We start from the raw sequence: 6,000 nt of genomic DNA on the forward strand, positions 1-6,000 counted from the left end.
TTGTGTTAACTTTATTGCAGCACACACTGCAGTGTTGACACGTATGTACGTTGAACTTTATTTTGCACCGTACGTAGCCAACCCTGCTAATAGGGGGTGCGAACCTAGACTGAGATGTCTATGCTTGGTCTGTATAAAAGGTATAAAACCCTATTAGGGGTCATGGGTTGGGTGTTGAAGCTTTAGGGTAGGTGTTCAGGACATTGGTAATTAAGACTGATTTTTTTTCTCCCCAATATCTGTGGTTGACGGTAGTCGCATCGGTGTTAAAATAAAGACGTTCTTGTATATTTTTTGCAGTATCGGTGGCAGATTTTGACTGCGTACTGCTACATTGTGGTTCATGTAGCAAATTTAACATTCTTGCAAAGTAACATTCTCGTACAGATCTTTTATTGTATTTGTATTCGAGATACAAAACTGTTTAATGTCATGAAAAATAAGAATATGTTTTACCCTTTCTGGCAATAAAACAGGTGTAAAGATGTTCAATTAACAAATAGAAACATGTTGCAAGGAATCATGTCTGCATTACCCACAGGTACCTGTGGTGAACGTGCAAACAAAAACATGCTCTGCTAATATTTGAGGCATTGTTTTTTTAACGGATTGGCCTACACCAGAGAGACAGTCTTCTTTAGGGCAGAGTCTCACCGGGGTCAGACCAGACAACGCCAAAAGTCGAGGCGCTAAAGAAGGCTGCCTCTGGTGTAGACCAATCGGTTTCAAGGACATTGCACATGTTATCAGAGCATGTTCTTGTTTGCTTGTTCACCACAGGTACGTGTAGTTAATGCAGACATGATTCCTTGCAATATGTTTCTATTTGGTAATTGAAAATCTTAACACCAGTTTTATTGCCAGAAAGGGTAAAACCTATTCAGATTTTTGGTAAAAAAAGGTCCTTTTTTGAAGGTTTAATTTTCAGCAGGAGGCGCAGTCCCCCCAGAGGTGAGAGACGTGGCGGGGGGTGTGAGCTGTGTGAGACGGTGGTGCCCCCTCCCACCCGCCCGCCTGTGTGTCCGTGCGCTGTTGATGTCACGAGTGGTGGGGAGCGGTGGTGTAGCGGTTAGCGCGCTGCGCTCCGAAGCTGAAAACCCGGGTTCGATTCCCGCTCACGGCCACCAACACCACCAGTGACGATTATCTGAACCGGTTCTGGGCCTCCCCTCGGTCGACTCGGCCTCAAATGAGTACCTGGTGTGGTGTGTAGTAAAACATCTCACTGGAGAGACAAAGGCGGCCGGGCGTGGTGCTGGCCACCCACCCCCTCGTGTGCCGTTCTGCCCTTCATAGTTGTTCGCTAACAGCACTTGCCCCAACAATCTGTTAAAGGCTACACGGGGGTCTTTGTGAGTGGTGTTTAAGTCCTCGATGCAAATCCCTATCATTCGGGGCAGTGGGGGGTGGTGGTCTGCTCCCGCGGTGTGATGGGCATCACGTTGGACAAGCGATCCAGATAACCTCCCTGCGTTGCAGTAGACATTCCCCGACCCTCTCTGCACGCAGCGGGTCTTTGAATGGGTAAACGTGAAGCAGAGAGAGTTGGTGGATATGCAGGTTACGTGCGGGCGGGGGGGGGTAAAGTGTGAGTACTGCCACCTGTAACAAGACTTCTCGCCAACGTGGAAGTACCAAATACCTGCGTCTCGTGGAGGCCTCTAGCAGTGGAGTGAGCAAGTACTCTAATTATTTTTGACAACAAAACAATGCCCGCGTGCTCAGACATGCAACCATCATTTCACTGGTGGCTAGGAGATGTTAACCACCTCGTCTGGTACACAGGAGGTCGTGGGTGCGATCTCGACCCTGTGACGCCTGCTGATGTGAATTTGGAGTCTACGTGTCTCTGTCTCTCATCATCACGGTGGCTAGGAGATGTTAACCACCTCGTCTGGTACACAGGAGGTCGTGGGTTCGATCTCGACCCTGACGACGCCTGCTGCTGTGAATTTGGAGATTGCGTGCCTCTCTCACCGTGGTCGTGTGGGTTTTTCTCCGGGTCCTCCGGTTTGCCCCTCCACATTTCGCATCAACGTCAACGCGTTTCGAGTTTATTTGTTTGAGTTCAGGACTCTTCTGACCTCGGGAGCTTGCGTCTCGTGTGCGACCAGGGGGCGATGCGACCGTGAGCCGAGCACAGCGGCCCCGAGACGCGGCACACGGCTCCAGGAGGAGCAGCGTGCACGGTGGGAGTGCGGCAAGGATAGTCAAGTGCGGCATGGCGGGTTTGTTTGGCTACTTGTGCCCATGTAGAGATGGGGGGGGGGGACATCTAGCGGAGAGGAAGAGGCAGAACCACGCGTCGAGAGACTTTTGACTTTTAAACAACTTTTATTGCCGTCGGCAGCAAAAGCACTGCAGGCGATTCCGATATGAAATAGTCACCAACAAACTATAACAAATAAACGCGACAAATTCACACGCTGTGGCGCTAAAAGCACCGCGCACAACACGAAAGAAAAGTCTCGTGGTGGTGGTGGTCATCGCGCACGCCACGGTGACGAGCGAGCGCTTCAGAAGGTGGACGTCGAGAGAGAGAGGGGAGAGAGACTTGATCCTGAACTTATGGGAATGTCTCTGCTGTAGTTCTCACTGCCGAGGGGGGAGGCAACTCCAAAGTAGACAGAGGGGGCAGCAGCGAGACGGGGGGGAGTGACCTCAACTGAGCACAGATTGACCCAAGAATTTTGACAGGAGGCCTTGGGTTATAGTGAGGCGTTCCGTTGGTGTTTGGGGGGATACGGTTCGGGTTGGGCATGCGGTTTTGGTTTAGCGATGAACTAAAACTCCATGTGGCAAAGAGCAGAGGTGTTTCTCAGTCTGCAAGGGGCCTGAATCCACGAGACCGAGTTTCAGACGCGTTCATTTTCTTCCGTAGCTGCCATAGCAATTATATGTGCGACAATTCGTGTGTCTCGTTAAATCATGTGCTGTTTGCGTGCTGTTCGTGTTTGTTACTGGTAGGAACCACCTGGTTCCACCAGCCCACAGGGGATTATTGTGTCCGTCCGTCCGCCGTGAATCCAAAAATGGGAGGGGTGGGGCTGGGTGGAGAGGGGAGGGGAGGGTGGGGAGGGGCTGGGTGGGGAGGGGAGGGTGGGGTGGGGAGGGGAGGGTGGGGTGGGGAGGGGAGGGTGGGGTGGGGAGGGGCTGGGTGGGGAGGGTGGGGAGGGGAGGGGGTGGAGGGTGGGACTATTTGAGCTGGAAACCCATCGTTTGAAAAATCACCGTGAAACTAAGCACCGAGATATAAATTTTTTATCCATAAATGCGACTTTAACGTTTTTAATTGCCGTGACAGCAACGCATTTGCCATTGAAATAGCTGTTTAATGCGAGTATCCAACAGAAAGGCGCCCCTACTGGCGGTAAAATTCCAAATGTACCGTATTCACGGTGCTTTTTGAGTCTCGGTGCTGAATTTCAACGCGATTTTTCCAAAACATCATTGCTTACGGCTTAAATGCATTGAACAATTGTGATATTTGCTTAAAATTTTACATTTTGAAGGCAACGAAACAGCGCCCCCTAGTGGTAGAGCTGCGCCCCCTAGTGGGCAATAGTTGTATATTGCAACAAACAAAAAGTTGCCAGGTTTTTCTCATTTCCTCCCCCGCTCTGTCTCTCATCTTATCCTCCCAGGTGTCTCTTGTCTCCATCATCTCCTGACTCCCGCACCATACCTGTCTTGCATACACATTGACATGTTAATGCATCCACCACTTACATGTAAATCACCCACCTTGTTTGAGAGAAGCGTTGTTCCATGTCCACGCGGATATTTTTATTGTCCTCTCCGCGGAGGTTGGGATTTGAACCCAGGGACTCCAACTCCACATTGCCGGTCTGCTGCTGCAAGGCGCACAGCCACTGCGCTCCCCGCAAGTGCCATGGGGCTTCGGGTGGTGTAGTGATTGCAGTGCACCAAAAGTTGGAAATTAAATAAAAATGACAAAAGTAAGGGGTTTGAACTCGGCACACCTGCGTTGAGGCACTGCAAGTACTACCCACTGCACCAGGTTAGCTTTTGGCTGAGTGTAATCTTCTGGTTATTAAGTAGTTGTAAATTTGAACATTGATGTTGAACTTGTTTATGATATTTAAAAAAATGTTAACTGGAAATAAAATGTGTACTCTCAATTGCAAACGTAGCCATATGATTTTATTTAATAAAAAAAAATGCTGGATTCGAACCTAAAACTCCCGGCTCCATAGCCTCTCACCAACCCACGCTGCCATCTTCTCGTTGGCAAAGCTGTAGACAGATCAGGGATGAGACATTGAAAGAGCATTCCATGTTTTTCATGGAACCATCGATGTATCCGAAATGTTATCGGATAAATAACATCGCTGTTTTTTCAGTGATTTCGATGTTTACATATTTTTGTTATTTACAGGAAAGGCCAATGTAAATATTCAAAAACGATGCTCTAATAAAATTTATTTGAAAAATGTAATCACAAAAATGTGACATTCTCATCATCAGAAAGCCGTTGTTTCCGGCTCAACACTCACTCAGCAGCACACTTCCATCTACTTTCCAGAATGTTCACCTGAAATCGACTTACGGTTTTCACACAACGCCTGTCAACCTGTGAAGAGGCTGAGACATGACCCGCAACCCAGTCTACCACGGTCATCTCAAGCAGACAGCCGCCAAAGTCGAGACGTGCAACAACTCGCTTGGCATGTTCACTGGCTCATCCTTCAGGATCGAGGCGGTGGTGACGGGCATCAGTGCTCCAAATCTACGGACTGACGGTTAGCACGAGTAATGCCGTCGTACTCGACGGCAGATCCCACCGCCTTTCCGGAGCCGGGCATCCCACGTCGATTTTGTTCACGTGCAGCCCATGGGTGGAAAAAACCCGATTTTTCCAGCGGCAGGCATCAGGTTTTTGCTTGAATACAATTAAACCCGATTTCGGGGAATTAAAACCTGGTTTAATGAATACGAAACTCTGATCCAAGGCTTAGGCTGCTTCCTCGTCGGTGCTGCTATCGTACTCGGGGGGGTCGTCGGGCACGGGGTAGTCGTAGAATGCGGCGGGCAGGTTGGTCTTGATGAACACGAGGAGCTTCTCCTCCACAATCGTGGGCGCCAGTGAGTTCCCTTGCTTGGAATGGATGAAGCCCATCGTTGAGAAGTTGGCGAAGTGCGGTTCTGCAATTAGAACCAATTAAACCGGATTTCTCCCACTCTCAGATGATCGGGTTTAATATAAAAAGACAATTAAACCCGATTGTAAAAAACCCGACTGAGCCACCCTTGGCGCAGCCACGGGTCCCATCTCAGGATCCTCTTCCACCCACTCCGCTCCTCCTTCCCTCGGCTTGCTGCAAGGGTCGAGGCGCGGCCAAGTCTTGGCGTCACGCTTCGTCTTGCAATCGTCTTTAGCAATAACAACAACAACAGCCGCCATTCGCCACTAAGTGTCAGTGGCGTCACCACGACGCTTGTGCCAGGCTACGTGCACCTTGAGGCCACGTGAAGTGTCGAACGCCCGCTGGCAGGCGGTCACGGGGCAGACCCAGGTGCCACGGGTCGACCGAGATGACCGAGATGACTGATTGATGCAACGCCTGTGCCCCCTACTTTAGCCCACACATACCCCTTTGCGAAAACCGGACCCTTTGTTGCCCGTCTGTCAATAGGGGGGCGCCCCCCCTCCCCCCTAAACCGCGTACCAACGAGCCCCGCCGCCAGGAGGTGCATCAGCAGAGTCATTCTGGAGCCAGTTGGGGTGGGGGGGCTCCTCTCACGTCGTCCAAACGGAGCCCGTTCTTTTCGTGGACGATCCCACGATCAGCCCCGCCTGGTTTTGTTCCATCTCAGGAACCGTGGGCTAGGCCCCCCTGGTCAACAGGTTTCCGAACCGGCAAAAGGTCTCCTGCGCGCAGCAAAACTTCCTGACGGTTGGGGGCTCTTCGCGACAACCAGAACTGTGGTGCATGGCAGATTATGTCGAGCCTTTCTGTCGAAGACTGCGTCTGTTAG

The sequence above is a fragment of the Lampetra planeri genome, chromosome 4 (assembly GCF_965212315.1).
Source record: "Lampetra planeri chromosome 4, kcLamPlan1.2.h2, whole genome shotgun sequence".
NCBI lineage: Eukaryota > Metazoa > Chordata > Hyperoartia > Petromyzontiformes > Petromyzontidae > Lampetra > Lampetra planeri.